At 39.2% G+C, this 21,055-nt stretch overlaps 1 long non-coding RNA gene across 1 annotated transcript in view; it reads right to left on the bottom strand.

Annotated features, from left to right (window-relative positions):
• The window catches only part of LOC120517900, a 96,507-nt gene that overhangs the window by 49,218 nt on the left and 26,234 nt on the right, over positions 1-21,055 (bottom strand). Inside the window, exon 2 of the long non-coding RNA XR_005631132.1 lies at positions 2,482-2,551. This is a non-coding gene — a long non-coding RNA (uncharacterized LOC120517900). The remainder of the gene's footprint in view (positions 1-2,481; positions 2,552-21,055) is intronic.

Genomic DNA, 21,055 nt, shown 5'->3' with positions numbered 1-21,055 from the left:
ATTTTTACAAAGGAATATTCTTATATTACTTAATTATGAAGATAACTAACATTAAAAGTGGTCAGAAAGACTCCAGAGAAAGCAAGAAATTACAATAATTTATTTTGCATGGCTGAAGTTCAAGTCTAATATTTCCTGTTCATTAGAGACCATGCCTATATATGTGGAATAATTTTTCTTTGAAACATAAGCTTGGCTAGTATCACAAGTCTCCATGATTATTTCTTTTACTCTTTTAGTGATGATTTTGGTATTTAGCAACTGTTTTTTTAATTGAAAAGAATAGCTATACTGATTCTTTATGTATTTATAAAATTCAGTACTCACGTTCTCCGTCTGCAGTTTATATGTTTGTTAGAAGGACTAGTATATAATAAAACTGTAATAACAGTTACATGTTCTTGGGAGAAGACTTCTCAGACTAGTGTTGTAGTAAATGCGACACACTATACTTGTTTACACAAACTAAAACATCCAAATATTCATTTGGTGTTATCTCTATACATATAAAATCCAGCATCTGTCTGTCTGTCCGCTTTTCATGAGAGAACTGCTTAACGGATTTAGATCGGGTTTAATTCTATAATTTGCTTGAACATTCCGGTTGATTTTGTGATCCCTCTTATCAAGCTATGCAGTGGCAGTTTTTGATATGGGCAACATGGGCCGTTGCCCAGGGCGGCATCGTGGTGGGGGCAGCATCTTGGGTATCGGCAAATTTTTTTTTTTTGCACGCGCCCATGCTGCCCCGACATCATGCCAGAGCATTTTTGGGATTGCATGGGCACTGATCGGCTTTCTATTGCCCATTTGTAAGGAGTAAAAGAGCGCCCTCCATTTGCGAGGTGCGCCTGCTGCTTGCAGCACAGGGAGGAGAGGGGCAGCAGGGAATTCTCTGGCTGGCTGGCGCGGCATCTAATAACCAGCTCGCAAAATAAAACAAAATAAAAACAAACACAAAAGCACCAGACATTATAATTTAGACGTATAATTTGCACTGATGTGTTTTCTAAATTCAATCATACCCATACAAGAGGGAAGTGAGCGCAAGGGCCCTCGGTGCACCTGCTTGCTGCTGTGCTTTGCTGAAGTCTCACATACAACCTGTTGAAAGGGGGCGGTGCTTCCAAATAAAGCAAATTACATTCATAATATTGCCAATCCAAGCCCATTATGTCACAATTAATTTTTCCTGGGTTGTGCGAAATCGCAGAAATCGTTAGATAGGCGCTCCTTGCACGAGCAGCATAGAGCAGAGTACAGCAAACAGGAAGAATAAATTCTCCTGTGTGAAGCTGACGCCAGGGCAATGCGTGTGTTCTCTCTATTCTTTATCACAGGTTAGTAAATTCGCCATAATTGGAGTGCACATTACATGCTTTAAAACGGTAAAATATCGTCAATGAGATTTTGAACATGTTGATAAAATGATTTAAGTTAGTAAGAGTTTTTTATTTGTATGGATATATATGTTTGCGTGCTAACTTACTAATGCAATTGACTCGCGTAGTGGAGAGTGGTAGGCGGGGAAAGTTAACCCGAAATAATAAACTGACTGCAGCTCTGAGAGAAAAGGTTTATGTAGTTTTTAGTGACCTGGTGAACTGATGACTGGAGATGCTACTAAAGTGAAAATTCTTTACACTATAACGAAATATTTTGGTGCTGTATAAATGTAAAATTTGATTTTGTCTTTGTTAGACATTACATTTCCAATACTGTAGTTTGTTTTATTGCACTGTATTTTTTCATTGTTTATTAAAACGCTTAGCCAGAGGGGGTGTTCGCCCAGGGCACCAAACAAGCTAGGACCGCCCCTGGCGCTATGTATCATAGTTTGATTGTGGTACTGATTTATTTGTGTGAATCCGAGAGACATGCAGCGGGCATAGGGGAGGGGGATGGGGCCCTCCTCACTCATTCGCCAACCTCGGGGCGTACCTTACCTCCACTTAGCTAGCAAACGAGAGAACTACTTAATGGATTTAGATTGTTTCTTTTTCTAGAATTTGCTTGAACATTGATTTTGCGACTTCTCCCATTGCGCTAAGAATCATATTTTGCTTGCATCAGTGATATATTCTCGTTAATCCAATACAGAGTCTGCAGGCCGAGGTGACGGGGAAGTGTGACTTCAGGAGTGGAGAGTCAGTCAGTCTAGCAATACCTTTTGTTTATTGATTTTTAAAGTTTTTCCTCTTTCACTACTACGCGGGCAGAGCTGCGGGGGATAGCTAGTATAACATAAAAAACAGAATTATGTCAACAATTGTTTACTGCTAACTCTTCAGAAAGAAGACCTTAAATGAGGAAGAAGGATGCCTAATACTGTTTGCCCAGGTAACATTGTAAAAACACCAAATTTAAATATGAGAAAAATATTAGTGAAATGGCATATCTGTCAGGAAAGAGACAAATCAGAGAAAAGGCAAGAAGAAGCAAAAAAAGACAAATATGCCAGGTTTAAAAATAGTTACCCACCTGTGGAGTCTGAGCTGGGAGAATTGGTTGAAAAACATAATTTTCTTGAGTTTCCAAGGGTGCCATTGTGCTGAAATAGAAATGAATAGTTGATGGAGAGCTGCTTTCTCTTTAAAAAATTTTTTTTTCTGTTACTTGGAGGAGCACAAAACTGGAAATGAAAGGAGGAGTTTCTCTTAACATAAAATACTTCAAAAATAAAATTTGTAGGTTTTGTGCTATTCCATTAAAAATTAGAGATGAATTCAAAGTAAACATTAGTCTATAAGTGATAAAAGATTCTAAAGGTAAAGGAAAATACATGAATATACTAATACAACTTTGATTTATATACATCTGTTGATATATTAATATTGCCTCTGCAACAATACACAAAATTGATAGATAACAGAATATCCATACTTTCATTAATAAATAAATAAATCCACTTAAATAACAGACAGAAGTACTCCATTTGTCACTAATGGGAAATTAGAAATTTACAGAAGCTCGAGAGAGAGAAAGAGAAATATATAAACAATACATAAATAATAAAGCAACCAACAAACCCCTACTCACACATAAGAACTGTCTTTCTGCCTTTTTGTATGGCAGTCTGGTTGCCGTGTCTCTGTCATTCTAAAAGATGGTGCACCACACATTTTTAGTAATAAAATGCATTGCATTTGTCATTCCAATAGGTGGCATATCACAAACATTAGCACTGCTTTTATGAATCCCATACGAAATGGCATATAACAGAGACATATACATTGCAGGGAACATAGCAAACAATACACTTAGGTCTACGCTGATTACTTGGATGTCAACTTATCTTAGTTGAGTAACACAGCTAGTCACTATATAATTGTATAGTTCATAAATGTTGTATTTATAAATTTAATGGTGTACTGCATTATCAGAAGATTTCCCTTGATAATCCATCCATCATTAAACTCACTTATTCCAGTTCATGGTAAGGATTATCCTGGCAGCATCAGGTGCAAGTCACGAATCAACTCTGCATTGGGCCCCAGTTGCCATTTTGTCAGTAATTATTAAGCCACAACTGCTTATGAACATCTAACAATATAAACTGCCAAAGATGCACAGAACAAGTTGCATGCTTGTTGTACTCTGTGTGGCTATGCAGTCAATGGATAATGAAGAAAATCGTGAATTCATTTTTATACTACATGAAACATAAAACTACATGAAGCAAAAAGAATTCTAAAAACTTTTTTGCATATTTTTAAATTTTAATCAAGAGCCTCATTCATTCATTATTTTATGTAGTTTTTCTTTTGTTCTCAAGAAATTTAAGAAAATGAAAATATAAAAAACCCTGTAATTTAAAAATGTTAGTATATTATAATAAACCTGCATGAATTCATTGAAGAATATTTTTTTTCTCAGCCACTTTCATCTGAAAGTTATTATATTTTCAAATAAATTATGATAAGTGGGTTTAACAACAGTTTAATACCTAACATTCATTCTTGTTTGATGTCAGTAAAGGTCATTAAAGAATCCAATTGCAAGTCCATATTAACTTTACGAGTGATTGTGGACTTCTACTGCGACTGCGACACCAAGAATACCAATCACTGCCAAGCACTGGAGACCAGGGGCCTCATGTATAACGGCGTACGTAGAACTCACACTATAACATGGTGTAAGCACAAAAGTGGGAATGTGTGTATGCACAGAAAAATCCAGATGCAGGAATCTGTGCGTACGCAAACTTCCACGTTCTTCCGCTATATAAATCCCGACCAGCGTGAAAAGTAACGCATGCGCAAGCACCTGCTGTCCTGCCCCAACTCCTCCCAGAATTACGCCTCTTTGAATATGTAAATCAATATAAATAGCCCTTAAGCTCAGCATTCTGTGAAAAGACAATGGCAAAACCACAAGGAAAAATAGAACAATTTCAGCGAATACCAAGTGGAGGCAAGGAAAAACGTACTTGGTACAGTGGTATAAACAAGAAAAGCAAAGCTGATCGAGTGACATAGCATGTTGGAGAAACTCGAAAGCTCAAGTTCACAAAGTTGCACAGTGCGCGAAATAAAAAGAAATCACAAATCAAAGTCGCCGTGAAAAGGCGAGTCGTAGCCCACCGTCTGAGTGTCATATGAAAGCTTATTAGGGTACAGTGGGGAGAAAGCATGAAATGTCAACTTTAATGTTGAAATTTCCACTTTAATCACATAGTTTATTTTGTCATTAAAGTAGAACATCATAAACTTAGCCTTAAAATCGTTTCATTTACTAGTCTCTCAAATCCCATCGTAGCTAAAGTAATACGTTAAATGCTTTGTTTTGTATTTGATCTTCTATGTGCTCTATGTGTGTGAATCACTATGTGCTTCTTAAACCCAGAGGGGACTGGGCGGTCTCTTGGTCTGGAACCCCTACAGATTTTATTTTTTTCTCCAGCTTTTGGAGTTTTTTTTGTTTTTCTGTCCACCCTGGCCATCGGACCTTACTCTTATTCTATGTTAATTAATGTTGACTTATGTTTATTTTTTATTGTGTCTTCTATTTTTCTATTCATTTTGTAAAGCACTTTGAGCTACATTTTTTTGTATGAATATGTGCTATATAAATAAATGTTGATTGATTGATTGATTGAAACCGGCTTTCTCTTCCTCCGACAGGACACAGAATCCATTACATTCGTGATATTACAGCTCTCTGAATAACTTAAATACTGAGATGTATACATGATATCATTTTTATGATGATAGGAGTTAAAGAATGTTATTAAACATGGGAACACGGTGGCGCAGTGATTGTGCGCGACCTTCGATGAAATAATTTATTGCAGCAGTACTGCCTCTTTCAAACGTACTAACCTTCAATTCCTGTCCTTCCTTTTCTTTCTCCAAATACCAAATCGCCACACAATCAGCTCTGTAATAGACATTAAGCCATTTGTAAGCTTATAACACCGATTCTGCAAAACTTTCAAGGAACATTGAAATACCTTCGTAGTACATGTTTAATTATTCTATACTTCACGCCAGTCCCAGTGAAGCATACAATGCGAGGCAGGAACAATCTGTGAACAGAGCGCCAGATCCTTGCTAGTGTAGCGACACCGTGTCCTTTAATTATTAACAGTATAGATTTATTTAAATGAAGTTAAAGTTTTATCTGTATAATATAATAAACATATTTTCCTGCATTTCATCTTAAAAATGATCTTGTCATCATATGTAAATACGCGCTTTATAAAGCAGCTCAGGTTGTGCAATATTATAACTGTATCGCAAGTTTACAGTGAGGTTATTGTACAGTACTTATAAGTACTAACAGTTCTACAAGGATCAGTTGATGGACTGATAGAGTGCGTTTAGAGCTCTTGGGATGAAACTGTTTCTGAACTGCGAGGTCCGTACAGGAAAGGTTTTGAAGCATTTGCCATGTGAGAAGCAGTTTAAATAGGAAGCATGGCTGAGGCAGCGTGTGCTTGATGCTGTATATGATAATTATCTTTCCGATCAGCTGCTCCGAGTGGTGCACTGAGAGTATTATGGAAAATGATGATTCGCTGTGGCAACCCCTAACGGGAGCAGCTGAAAGAAGAAAAAAGAAGGTGCAGTGACAGTAACAATGCTAAAGCAGCTATGGTATTTTGAATAGTTTGACCATTCTGTGGACCATTATATTGTTACAGGTCAATTACAATCAGATGCATTAAACTAATAAACAATATGCAGTTAATTTCAGTGTATTTATAAAGCTGCGTTAGAGATGTGGATTTGAAAAAGAAAGATAAACTACACAGGAACAGTAGCATTGCTTTGATGCTGGGTGCCACGAGTCTGCAAAACCGAGTGGAGAACTTGCGTACGACAGAGTATGAGCTACCGTGGAAATGTGCATGGCTTTACGGCAAGTTTAGGCTTCATACATCGCGATTTGAATGTGGAAACGTTCTTACGCAACATTTCTGTACGTAGGCACCGTTTATACATGAGGCCCCAGCTATTTCAACATACTTTATGACATCTTCCCCAACAAATATTACTTTAGATTTGGTAGTGAAGATAGATAGATTTGAGTTGAATGCACACAAACAATCTCATGTCTGGGTCCTCTATGTTGACAAATGAAAAGACTTCATATGGACTGTGAAACTTTTTTTCTTTATTTTTGAATAATGATCCATTTTTGCACATATAGTATACATATCTCAGTTCTTACTGGACCATTGTCACAACAGTAAAAATATTAACTATTTAGACCATGTTAGTTTACAAAAGCCTAAAAATATACTGTATTTTCAGCTTAATTGTCATTTTTTGTGTTATCAATTTTGTGAGATTTCAGTTCCCCACTAAATGAGTGATGAGTGATGCATCAGGAGTGGGCAGGAGGAGAAGTATAGGAAGCTAATCAAAGACTTTTTTAAATGGTGCGACTCAAACCACTTACACCTGAACACCAGCAAGACCAAGGAACTGGTGGTGGATTTTAGGAGGCCCAGGCCCCTCATGGACCCCGTGATCATCAGAGGAGACTGTCTGCAGTGAGTATAGACCTATAAATATCTGGGAGTGCAGCTGGATGACAAATTGGACTGGACTGCCAATACTGATGTTCTGTGCAAGAGAGGACAGAGCCGACTATACTTCCTTAGAAGGCTGGCGTCCTTCAACATCTGCAATAAGATGCTGCAGATGTTCTACCAGACGGTTGTGGCGATTGCCCTCCTCCATGCGGTGGTGTGCTGGGGAAGCAGCATAAAGAAGAAGGACGCCTCACACCTGGATAAACTTGTGAGGAAGGCAGGCTCTATTGTAGGAATGAAGCTGGACAGTTTAACATCTGTGGCAGAGCAACGGGCGCTGAGCAAGCTCCTGTCAATCATGGAGAATCCACTGCATCCACTGAACAGTGTCATCTCCAGGCAGAGGAGCAGCTTCAGTGACAGACTGCTGTCACTGTCCTGCTCCAGTGACAGACTGAGGAGATTGTTCCTCCCCCACACTATGAGACTCTTCAATTCCACCCGGGGGGCTAAACGCTAACATTATTCATAGTTATTGTCTGTTTTTACCTGCATTTTTATTACTCTTTAATTTAATATTGTTTTTTGTATCAGTATGCTGCTGCTGGATTATGTGAATTTCCCCTTGGGATTAATAAAATATCTATCTATCTATCTATCTATCTATCTATACAGAGCACTGATACAGAGCATTGCTGCACCCACCACATGACAAACCAACTCAGGATTCCAGATTAGGACCTAAGTGCAGTTATGCAACAGGTGACACCTCATCACCACACTAGTTCAGATGGAATAGAACAGTGTGAGGTTTTTTATGGGGGCCTGAGTTCCAATTCTGCCTACATGCAGGACTGGATGCAGATTAACATCATACCCACATTGCAATTGAGCAATTGCAGGTTATGGGCCTTGCTCAAGGGCCCAATGAAGTAGAGTCACTTTTGTCATTTACGGGATTTGAACCGACAACCTTCCTAGCCTACCAACCTAGCCTCAAAGCCACCACTCCACCTATATACAAAGAAGGAAAAAAACTAAACTACTCTTATCATCTGACGTATATATACTGAAGAATCCATTTTTGTAGTTATTAGTTATATTTCAATTTTTTTATTGTTATCCTTATGACACCATTTTGTTTTCTGTTTTATTTTTCTAATGGTCACCATTGTTGTATATTCAGTGACTGCACATTGTCAATCACATGACAAGTGATGTGTTGAGTCATCTTCCCCACCTTAATAAAATGGTAGGATTTAGCTTCTCAAATCCAAATACTGATTTCAGAAAGAAATCTAAGTTTTTGTAATATTTGTGTTTGCATTGCAAATAGTAAAAAGGTGTAAGGCCTTCAAAAAGACCCAAAAACCAGGCCGTGGTTTCATAGCCTGCCTAGAATAGGGCTCACTCTAGGCATCTACAGTATGCTCCACAGGCAGGCTATGGCCTACAGTGGCCCAAAAAGAGGAACAGGTTTTAAAAGTTAAAATATATTCTAAATGTCCCAAATATATCAAAAATGCCCTTCAAAGGAGAGTCGAAACCACAAAAACCTCCGGCTTAAAGACAAGAGAATTTATCATCTTTATAGTGTACATAAAAATATTTATCTGCAAATCACAAAAAGAAGCATAAAAAGGAAAAACGCAAAAAGATAAGGGAAAAGGATTTGCCAAAAAAGGCAAGCCAGAGCCATATCCCATTTTGTAATCCAATAAACAATCAGTTGGATGAAGTGGTGGAGAGTGTGCCCAAGGGAGAGAGTGGTAATTTGAGTGTATTTCAATGGACATGTTGGTGAAGGGAATAGAAGAGATGAGGAGGTGATGGATAGGTATGGCGTCAAGGAGAGGAATGCAGAAGGTCATATAGCAGTGGATTTTGCGAAAAGGATGGACATGGCTGTGAATAATATGTATTGTAAGAAGGAGGAACACAGGATGACACACAAGATGCACACATGTGAATTATATCCTATGCAGGAGGGTCAGTTTGAAGGAGATTGGAGACTGCAAAGTGGTGACAGGGGGAAGTGTAGTTAGGCTGCATAGGATGGTGGTAGGTAGGTGTAGGATGACATTGGAGATCAAGAATTGGAGAAGATTGAGGGCACAGCCAACGATGAAATGGAAGATGAAAAAGGAAGATTGTAAGGTTGAGTTTAGGGAGGAGGTAAGAGAGGCACGTGGTGAAAGTGAAGATAGTTCAGCAACTACAGCAGAAGTGGTAAGGGAGACAGCTAGAATGGTGTTGAACATAGGAAGGAGTACAAGGAAACCTGTTGGTGGAATGGGGAAGTACAGGAGAGTATACAGAGGAAGACGTTGGTGAAAAAGAAGTGTGATAGAGAGATGCAGAAAGTGGAAGGGAGTACAATGAGATAAGTTGTTAGGTGAAGAGAGAGGTGGCGAAAGGTTGAAGAAAAGGCATATAATGAGTTGTAGTAGAGGTTGGACACTCATGATGGAGAAAAGGACCTGCTAGACAGTGGGACCAAGCTGGGAATAATGTGCAGCAGGTTAGGGTGAAAAAGGATAAAGATGGAAACATACTCACAAGCGAGGAGAGTGTGTTGCGCAGATGGAAAGAATACTTTAAGAAGCTGATGAATGAAGAGAATAAGAGAGAAAAGGTTGGATGATGTGGAGATAGTGAATCAAAAAAGTGCAACGAATTAGCAAGGAGAAAGTAAGGACAGTTATGAAGAGGACGAAGAGCGGAAAGGTTGTTGGTCCAGATAACATACCTGTGGAAGCATGGAGGTGTTTACAAGAGATGGCAGTGGAGTTTTTAAGCGGATTGTTTAATGCAATCTTGGAAAGTGAGAGGATGCCTGAGTAATGGAGAAGAAGTGTACTGGTGCCGACTTTTAAGAATAAGGTAGATGTGCAGAGCTGTAGTAACTACAGAGGAATACAATTGATGAGCCCTGGAATGAAGTTATGGGAAAGAGTAATGGAAGCTAAGTTAAGAAGGGAGGTGACTATTAGTGAGCAGCAGTATGGTTTCATGCCAGGGAAGAGCACTAAATATGCGATGTTTGCATGTTGTGTGTTGATGGAGAAGTATAGAGAAGGACAGAAGGATTGCATTATGTCTTTGTGAACTCAGAGAAACCGTATGACAGGGTGCCTACAGACGAGTTGGGGTACTGTATGAGGAAGTCGGGAGTGGCAGAGAAGTATGTAAGAGTGGTACAGGATATGTACAAAAGAAGTGCGACAGTGGTGATGTCTGTGGTAGGAGTGAAAGATATGATAGGTAGAAGTGGAATTACATCAGGGATCGGCTCTGAGCCCTTTCTTATTTGCAATAAAAGAACAAGAAGAAGAAGATTCTTATTTAGCTATTAATTTAAATACATACAGTAATAATTTAAGTAAACATTTTAAAAATAATAAAAGTAAATATCTAAAGTAAAGCATTTTCTCAAACAGTATTTAGATTGATAACATTCATCTAAAAAGGCAACAGTACCTAAGAATGACAGAGGAATTCAGCTATGAGGTTAAGAGGCAGTAAAACACTAACATATGTGTTAGATGATTACCCAGCTGAGCACATCTTGCACACATGAGAAATTAAACACCTTGTCTTCTTACAACACTGCAGTTTTGCACGGGCACACCTACCTGCTAGTTTATCTTTTTTCCAGAAATCTGTCAAAGAAAATGTGCATGGGCTTCTTGCCAAACACTCTGCCTGCTGAGCTTCATTCGGTGCAACTAAAGAACTTAGTCAGCATGGATACAAAACAAGAGCATCCTTGCACCTGTGTCACTGAAGTCAGGAGACATTCATGGTTTGTTGTCACATGCAAAGTGTATATACTGTACACTGTGTATTTAGAGATAACTGACACTGAAATCTTCAGTCTATACATCTGTGTAAATTCAGAAGATATATACTATATATTTGTCTTACTGTACGAGATGTAACAATAATTCACCAATAATACAAAGAGAGGATACTGTTCCATAATAACTCATAGTATTCCATCCACGCCAACTTGGGCTGCTAAGAATGATTTAGTTTTAAAAAGTTAGCCATTGTCCTATCTTTTACTTCCCTTAACCAGGATGGTGGCAGTCTTATATGCTCTCTTACTGTAGCTCTGAAACTGTCTCATCCACAGAGCAGGAACAGTTTGTCCTTTATTGCTCACCGAGAGGGGACAGCATCATTGGAAACCAAAGGTCTAAGGTCTGCAACTGGTGGGTAGCACTTAGCCACGACAACTCAGAGTTATTTCAGGACAAATGATGCAATGATATAGATTTGCACTTTTGGTTTTTGTGGGTAAGTGTAGCAGTCCTGGCATTTTTTGGAGCAAGAGCCAGCTTGATGACATACAGAGAAGCATGCAATTACAGCTTAAGAAGCTGTCACATTAGCAGAGCAGGAGGAGTTCTACTTTTATTGCTGAGTGAAGGTTTCAGGTTCACGTCTCATGTGCAACTTTATTCTGTGACAGAAAATGTTAAGACAAAATTTTAATGTGGAAGAATTAGGAAATAAAAAATAGTCTAAAGCCTTTCAAATTTCGAAATCAGAAAGTCTAAGTGATTTGTTGACAAATCTAATCATAATATCAAAAATCAGAGTCAAAACAAATAAAGATATCATAATCAGAAGATTGATAAAGAAAATGCACTAGGCACTAAAAAATTTTATCCAAAAACTCAAAATGGTGGCACCAGCAGAAAACAAAATGGCATCTCTGAAGGATGTTAAAGTATTTTACATGCCATTGAAGTGTTTGCAAAAAAAGTTATCAAAACAACATTCAGCAACCTTCAAAATACCAATGTGAACCCAAATGTCCAAGAAAAAACATAGCTGTAACAAATGTATCTCATAATCGAATCATTACACTCAGCCGCAACACCACAGATTGCATTCCTGTTTATTTTTCAGTTATACCACCAAGACCTCACTCGTAGATATATTCTTAGTGATATTAAGCTTCCATGCAACATGAAGGTCACAAGCTGGATTTCATTTTGCACAAGCCCTTCAGAATTTTAAGTATTTTCTGTAACTCTTTAAATCTCTTGAGGTGGTCCTGCCTGCCACTAGATTTTCAACCAGCCAGGGGGGTATTTTTCGTATGTGGATTACTCATTTAGCCGGATGTAATTGTTGGCGATTTGGCATGATTCTGGATCTGTCGGTTTTTCGGAACTCTTGCTGGAAGTGTTGTCATAGCTGCACATCCAAATCCTCAAACCTGCTCGGAGTAGGTTTGTTCTATGTAAACAAGGATTAGCTCACACACTTAATCAGTGTCCGTGCTTGGAATTCATTCAGTCACGGCTTCGCCGTTCATGAATGAGTGACCAGCTGGTATTACTGAGCAAATTATAAGAAGAGAATTTCATATAGAGAGGGTTTATTACTCCCAGACGAAATTCTTTTCGAAAGAGACTGCTTTAGCCGGGGGTTGGGAATAGTGTACCTCAAAGATTTATTAGTACCTTATATTCGAAGTCAAACTTGGTGAAGCCGGGCTCTTACAACCTCACAGACAGTATGCATTGCTTTGAGGTGTTTTGCAAGCTGCACTTTTTTATATACTGTAGGCGATGCGGAAAATCTATCTAAAAGTACAGTTTGCCAGGCAATTTTTAAAGTCTGTTTGGCTCTGAAATATTTCCTTCGGGTTCTCATAGTGTTTCCTGGACACCTGCGTGTGCAGACAATAAAAGAGGCATTTCATGCCATTGCAGGTAGGTAATACACAGGCAAAAACACCCACAGTTCCATAAAAAATCACACAATCAGCCTAACATTCTCATTACCCAGGATTTCCAAATGTGATTGTGGCACATGGGACTGATCAGAGTGGAGTTTGATCAAACATTATTTGGAAAATTTACCTCTCCTCCTGATGAATAATCAGACATCAGAATTGATGTCTTCATCAAATATTTGACCCTCGTCAATATCTCGTTGGTCAGACACAGGTTCTAGGGATATGACATTCCCTGCAACTGACCCAACAAAAAAAGAGGGCTATATGGAACATACCTATGGCACACATTGAGGACAAATATATGCAATGACCATCATTTACCTGAAATGAAGTGACCACTGCATCCTGCCACTGGTTCTGAGGAGGAGCTAACCCCTGGAATGCCTTCAGAAACAGGGCGATGGTCATTTTGCTGGAGAGCCAACTCTTCTGCAGGGGTTAGGTCTGGACCACGTGGACCTCCACCTGTTTTTTGCTTGTCTGCCTTCTTATTATTATTCTTAATGTTTTTTTATATTATATATGATTCTTTATGTCAACAATTCTTTAAATAGTTATATACCAATATTTACCAGTTTGAAGTAGTGTATATTCTTGTACTTCACTTTAACCTGTTCCCATGTTCTCCTTGTGCTCACGTTAGATCTGTAATAATTAATCTGACACATAGGAAATGAAGCACTGCATTCAGTAAGCACAATGCACACTTCTTACGCGTTTAATTTGTCGGCCACTTTTTGCCAGCCATCTTTTCTGGTTTGGGCTGCTTTTGCATGGTTACCCCTTGTGCAAATTAAATCTTGAAATTCTTCATATCCTTCAAGTAAAAGGTCTTGCTCCGCTTGTGTGAAAAAATAGGCCCTTTCTTTCGTCTTTTTGTTGCAGCCTATCAAAGCCTTTGTAATCATGTTTTCTAGACTCAATATATATGGGCTTTTCAATCAGTGCAGACGCACGCAATCAACTTGGATGATTAGATCTAGCTAGACTCATCTACTACATGGCTGCGTTTGAAAAAACAACTTATCCCAGATGAGTTTCACCGGCCTTAACTCATCCAAGATTAGGCATCTGATCTCGGATGATTTAAGCAAGGTATGGAAAATACCCCCCAGGGGCCTCATGTATAACGGCGTGCGTAAAATTCGCACTATAACATGGCGTAAGCACAAAAGCCGCAATGTGCTTACGCACAGAAAAATCCAGATGCAGGAATCTGTGCGTACTCCAACTTCCATGTTCTTCCGCTACATAAATCCTGATTAGCATGAAAAGTAACGCTTGTGCACGTGCTTTATGTAACGCCCCAACTCCTCCCAGAATTACGCCTCTTTGAATATGCAAATCAATATGAATCGCCCTTAAGCTCAGCCTTCTGTGAAAAGACAATGGGAAAAGCACAGGGGAAAATACAGTATTAGAATTTCAGCGAATACCAAGTGGAGGCAAAGGAAAAACATACTATTTGTTCAAATAAACCGTGGTATAATCAACAAAAGGAAGTTGATTGAGTGACATAGCGTGTTGGAGAAACTTGAAAGCTCACGTTCACAAACTCGCACAGTGCCGGAAATAAAAAGGAGCCACATATCAAAGTCGCCGTGAAAAGGCAAGTTGTAGCCCACTGTCTGAGTGTCATATGAAAGCTTATTAGGGTACAGAGAAAAAAAAAGGCACATAGTGGGGAAAAAGCATGAAATGTCAACTTCAATCTCGAAATTTCCACTTTAATCATGTAGTTTATTTTGTCATTAAAGTAGAACATCATAAACTTCATCTTAAAATCGTTTAATTAACCAGTTTCTCAAATCACATCGTAATTAAAGTAGCACGTTAAATGTTTTGCTTTGAATGTGATCTTCTCTGTGCTCTATGTGTGTGAATCACTACTTGCTTCTTAAACCGGCTCGATTCCTCCGACTGGACACAGAATCCATTACATTCGTGATATTACTGCTCCCTGAATAACTAAAATACTGAGATGTATACGTGATATCATTTTCATGATGATAGGAGTTAAAGCACGTTATTAAACATGTGTTTCACGGCGCAGTGATTGTGTGTGACCTTCGATGAAATAATTTATTGCAGCAGTACTCAGGGGTGGCTCTAGGTTTGTGGTGGCCCTGGGCAGAGGAAGAATCGGTGGCTCCTTCACCCTCCAATATCAATATGGTATCTTATGCACTATGGATGGCCATGTCTGTTGCGGACACTGCATAGCTGCCTCTTGCTCATGACACAAGCGTTTAACTTTTGCCGAAATTTGTTGCTGCGTTTTTAGCTGTGTTGTTATTTTCTCTTTCTGTTTTATATTCAATATATATTGGCGTAGCCTGCAGTCCTTGCTTTTCTTTCTTTTTTTTTTAAATTAATTTTATTACAATCTATACAAAGCAATCAAGTTTTTACAAAAAGAAAAATTGAGTTAAGAACAGATCGATCCCCACCTCTGAGAGAGAGAGCAAGCCAAACGGCGTTAAATTTAAGGCTTGTAAACATACCTAAATTAGTAAATTCTCTGTGCTTTATGAACTTATTTTAAAATATTACTGATTAGATCCTGCCATGTTTTGAAAAAAGTCTGTACGGATCCTCTAACTGAGTATTTGATTTTTTCCAACTTCAAATAATATAACACATCGGTTTCCCACTGACTTAAAAGAGGAGAGTTTGGGTTCTTCCAGTTTATCAGAATAAGTCTGCATGCCAAAAGTGTAGTGTAATTATTCTATCCTTCACGACAGTCCCAGTGAAGAATATAGATTATTTAAATGAAGTTAAAGTTTTATCTGTATAAATAGCAGAATACCCACGCTTCGCAGCGAAGTAGTGTGTTGAAGAAGGTACGAAAAAGAAAAGGAAAAATTTTAAAAATAACGTAACATGGTTGTTAATGTAATTGTTTTGTCATTGATATGAGTGTTGTTCTCATATCTATCTATATATATATATATATATATATATATATATATATATATATATGTATCTATTATATATATATGGCGGAGGAAGGGCGGAAGTTGTTCTCATATCTATCTATATATATATATATCTCTATCTATCTATATATATATAAACCCGCTTGGCATACGGCTGGAGAAGTAGTGTTAAAGAAGAAAAGAGAAAGAAAAGGAAACAATTTGAAAATAACGTAACATGATTGTCAATGTAATTGTTTTGTCACTGTTATGAGTGTCAGGGCTTTAACAGGTTGACATGATAGATCCTCTCACTTTCGGTCGGCGATTGGGCTGTTTCACCAAATAGTCGGCAGCTGTGATATATATATATATGCAAAATATTTGGATTGGTTCCCCCTTCCAGGTGACATAGCAGTGAGCGGAACGATATGACCTAGTCCCCCCATGCACACAGGTGACCAAAAAATGCTGTTTTAACCACTGTTGCGGTAAGACAAAGCGGCGAGCAACAATGGTAATGTTGCTGCGGAATCAAACAAAGCCACCATGCCCATTTAGCAACACCATTCGGACTCGCCAAGGGATGCGGCGGGTACAATACCTCTCCGTGATGTCCAGCTGCAGTCCATAGGCTCCGGGCGATGTGATGGGGCAGTTTGGCAGCAGGTGACGGTCTCGCCACACTTGAAACAGCGGGCGGACCCGGCCTCTCTCTGGCTCTGGCTGGCGCTTCTGCAGCGCGTCGAGGGCTTCGGGGTGGCCGCCCGTCCCTGCGGTTCCAGCGAGCAGGCTTTTCTGACCCCCAAGTCGGAGGACCGCCAACTGGCGCTCCAGGGCGTCGAGGAGGCCCGACATGTTCTGATAGGCGTGTCCCGGACCTGCTGGGCGAGGGAACTGGGCATGCGATTGACCAGGCCTTCACAGGCCACCCGCTCGACCACTTTCCGCCCGTGGGGCTCTCTGGCCGTAGCCAGCGGCCCATCTTGCCCCAGAACTTCGAGCGCCTGGGCGCGGCGGGCGGGGTCAAAGACCCAGTTCCGCCATTCGGCCGCCTGCTGGCCCGGGCTAATGCCGTAGCGGGCCAGTATTTCGGGCTTGAGGAGGTCGTAATTAGGCCTCCTCCTCAGGGAGGTCATAATAGGCCCATGGCTGTCCCTTCAGGTATGGCGCCAAGATGGGCGCCCTCGGACCGCTGCCACTCGTTCCGGGTGGCGTCCTCTCAAACATGCCCAGGTAGGCATCGGCGTCCTCCGAAGGGCCCGCCGGACCATAGGAGGAGGCGGCTGCCTGGCGGGTCTGGTCTCGCCCGTTGGGCTTCCACTAACCTGGCCTTCGTGGCCTCCAGCTCCCGGTGGTGGCGGCTTGCGCTGCTGCAGCGCCTGGAGCTGGTCATTCATCCTGCAGCACGTGTTGAGGTCCTGTCCCTCCGTCATTCCGGGATCTCTATCCTGCCGACTCGCCACTTGTAAAGGACCGAGGAGACAGTAGCAAGGGTTGGGGTTTTCCGGCCCGTATATTGTAAATCACAAACAAAAACTGGTCAAAATTATAAACAAACACGCTGGTCACAATATATATATATATATATATATATATGTATCTATATATATATATATATGTTCTCATATCTATCTATATATATATATCTCTATCTATCTATATATATATAAAGCAATTTGAAAATAACGTAACATGATTGTCAATGTAATTGTTTTGTCACTGTTATGATGTCATGTGTTAAAGAAGTTATGAAAAGAAAAGGAAAAATTTTAAAATAATGTAACATGATTGTCAAAGTAATTGTTTTGTGTATTTGGCGGCAGCGTCACGAAGTTGTTTTCGGCAGCTGCATCAGAAAATGTACCACGACGTCTGACACGCCTCCTTTTTACTGTTTTCTCACAGCTTGGATTGCTGCTGTCATATATATACACACACACACACACAAACATACATACATACATACATACATACATACATACATACATACATACATACATACATACATATATATATATATATATATACATATATACACATACATATCTTCATATCTACATATCTATATACATATCTACATATACACATATATATACTAGCAAAATACCAGGCTCAGAGTGGAGAAGTAGTGTGTTAAAGAAGCAATGAAAAGAAAAGGAAACATTTTGAAAATAACGTAACATGATTGTCAATGTAATTGTTTTGTCACTGTTGTGAGTGATGAGTGTTGCTGTCATATATATATATATATATATATATATATATATATATATACACACAAATACATATATATATATATATATATACATACACACACACATATATAAACATATATACATATACATACATATCTACATATATACACACACAGCTATTTCGTATCAGTGCAATACGCTGCTTGTTAAAACGGATAACTCCCGCTCTTACGTGCAAGTCTGCGTGGATATTATGAACTATCGATTTATTCAAGTTCTATTTAAATTTTAAATAGAAGGAATTTTTATTTAGTCGACAGAAATATCTTTGGTAGGAATGGTAAAACAGACAGGAATATTATTCGTGAATAAATCAACTCAAACCTTAAACAACTTATAATATTTTGCTCTCCATAAAAATATATCCTGTCTAAATTATACAAGTTAGAAATAAAGTAAACGTTAAAAGAACAAACATTCAAATTTCTTTACTCTTATGTAATTTTATATAAAAAATAAACTTAGATTTTAAATATCCCAAAAGATTTTGCTCTCCATAAAAATATATCCTGTCAAAATTATACAAATTCAAATATGAACATGCTGCATAACAAAACCTAGAAATATAAATAAAATGTGTTCCTTTCAGCAATAACAAATCAAATCATTCAGTTGTCTTTGCTCATATGTCATTTTAGAGCTGGACGCCTGGCATCTTTTTGGCACAGGTTCGTTTCTGTTTGGTGTGAGGTTCTGTGTTGTGGAGATTCTCAGGATGGATTGCAGGTGCTCATCAGTGAGGCGACTCCTGTGTGCTGTTTTGTTAGTCTTTATCACTGAGAAGAGCTTCTCACACAGATATGTGCTACCAAACATGCACAAGGTTCGAGCCGCATGTAGACGGACTTTTTGTTCTTCAAAGTCACCAAAGCGCCGTGCAAACTCAGTGCGCTCAGTTTATCAGCAAAGTCGCGATTTGGGAACACCGTAGTGACGACTTGGTTTAACATTACTTGGCAACAGGGAAAGTGGGGCAAATTGCACTGGTGCATTTGTGTCTCCCATAAAAGCAGCTTCACTTGAAATCACTTTGTGATTGTGCACGGTAAAACGTCCGCTGAAGTGTCAGATTCTTATTTAATTCTTACTGCTTTCTGTATCTTCTGCATTGCATTCAGGTTACCCTGATGTTTTGTCTCATAGTGCCGTCTTAGATTAAATTCTGTAATTACAGCCACATTAGCTCCACAAATGAGAAACACGGGTTCAGTAAACATATACTCAGCCTCCCATCGGTTTTTAAAGGCTCTATTTTCAGAATCAACTTTTCTCTTCAGCATCGTGTGAGCTAGCTTCGCAATAACTTGCAGCATCATAAGCTAGACTTGATTAACGGTAAGTGTTGGCAAGGCAGCTGAAGCGCTGCATTATGGGATCTGTAGTTTATTGTGTTACCAGCGCTTCATATACCCGGGCCATTAATAACAATAATACAGTATATAAAATGATCTCGGGCGGATATAATTACGCGCGGGCGGATGTGGCCCGCGGCCCTTGAGTTTGACACATATGGACTAAATAGAACTTGAAAAGATTGCGCAATTCAGATAGAGTTGGCGCGCACTACAGCCTGCATGCCTCAATAAGTCATCCTCCCCTCGCTCTTACTTTTTTACCGTTCATCTAATGAATACACCGAGTATGGCTTTACCAAAACAATCATTGATGGCGAATAAAGTATCCATTATTCGAGTATGTAGATCGGGATATATATATATATATATATATATACCCGTATCGCAGCGAGAAGTAGTGTGTTAAAAAGCTAGAAAAGAAAAGGGAACATTTTAAAAATAACGTAACATGACTGTCAATATACAGTATTTGTTTTGTGAGTGTTACTGAGTGTTGCTGTCATCAAGGATTTGATTATCATTATTTCTTTCAATCAGGTTCGTATTTGTAGGATGTGTTGTGTTCAAGTTACATTCCGTGTTTGTCAATCGTTGTAAAGATGACAGGTTTCATTCATCGATTCATTTCTTACTGCATCAATAAACAGCTCGTCTTCTTCTTTATCTGAGACCTGACACACTGCATGCACGGGTTTTTTACACTGTCTTCCTTTAGCGGGACATTGACTTTTTCCACCGTGTGCTTTGTTTCGCAGTAGTTGGATTTATGAATATGCTTGTATGTATCAGGCGCTTCATATTTTTGCTGCCTTTTCAATTGTGTAATTCGGTTTTGTTCAGCTCTTTGGAACTGTTGCTTTTATCTGTGCACTGCGTCAGTTCACGTGAGCCACTCGGTGTACATGCATCGAAGGTTCCCAGCTGTGCTGGTGCCATCTCGTGCTATGTCCATGGCTGTATTTAATGTTACCTTAGTCCTGGCACTTAAAACTTTCTCTCGCAGTTTCGCTGAGTTTGTGTCAAACACCACCCTGACCATCTCATCTTCCTCTCCATAAGCACAGTCCTTCACCCGTGAATATTTACCCGTGGCAGTTTGCTATTGGATTGCGCTGACGGACGGCCTTATATGGGCAGGCACTAAATTACAAACGCCAGCGCAGCCTGTCTATGAACTTAATTTAAAGTGTAGGTTTACATCGTGCTTTGTTTCCGAAGTAGCAGAACTCATCAATATGGTTGTATATGTCACTCGCTCACTTCTTATTGTTTCGCTGCCTTCTCAATTATATAATGCATGTTTTCTTCAGCGCTTTTTTGAGGTCTTCCTGGTTTTCTATGTACTGCGTGATTACGTGGGAGGCGTGATGATGTCACACGAAACTCCGCCCACGGCGTTGAAGCTCATCTCCATTACAGTAAATGGAGAAAAACTGCTTCCAGTTATGACCATTACGCGTAGAATTTCGATATAAAACCTGCCCAACTTTTGTAAGGAAGCTGTAAGGAATGAACCTGCCAAATTTCAGCCTTCCACCCACACTGGAAGTTGGAGAATTAGTGATGAGTCAGTGAGTGAGTGAGTGAGTAAGTGAGTGAGGGCTTTGCCTTTTATTAGTATAGATATATATATATATACATACATACCTATCTACATCATATATACACACACATACATACATACACACACACAAATTATATATATGTGTGTATGTATGTATGTGTGTGTGTGTGTATATATATATACACATACATATACTTGTGTGTATGTTTGTATGTGT

Source organism: Polypterus senegalus, chromosome 1 (genome assembly GCF_016835505.1).
Source record: "Polypterus senegalus isolate Bchr_013 chromosome 1, ASM1683550v1, whole genome shotgun sequence".
Taxonomy (NCBI): domain Eukaryota; kingdom Metazoa; phylum Chordata; class Cladistia; order Polypteriformes; family Polypteridae; genus Polypterus; species Polypterus senegalus.
Note: the sequence above shows the minus strand (reverse complement) of the source record. Positions and strands in the feature narration are given on the sequence as shown.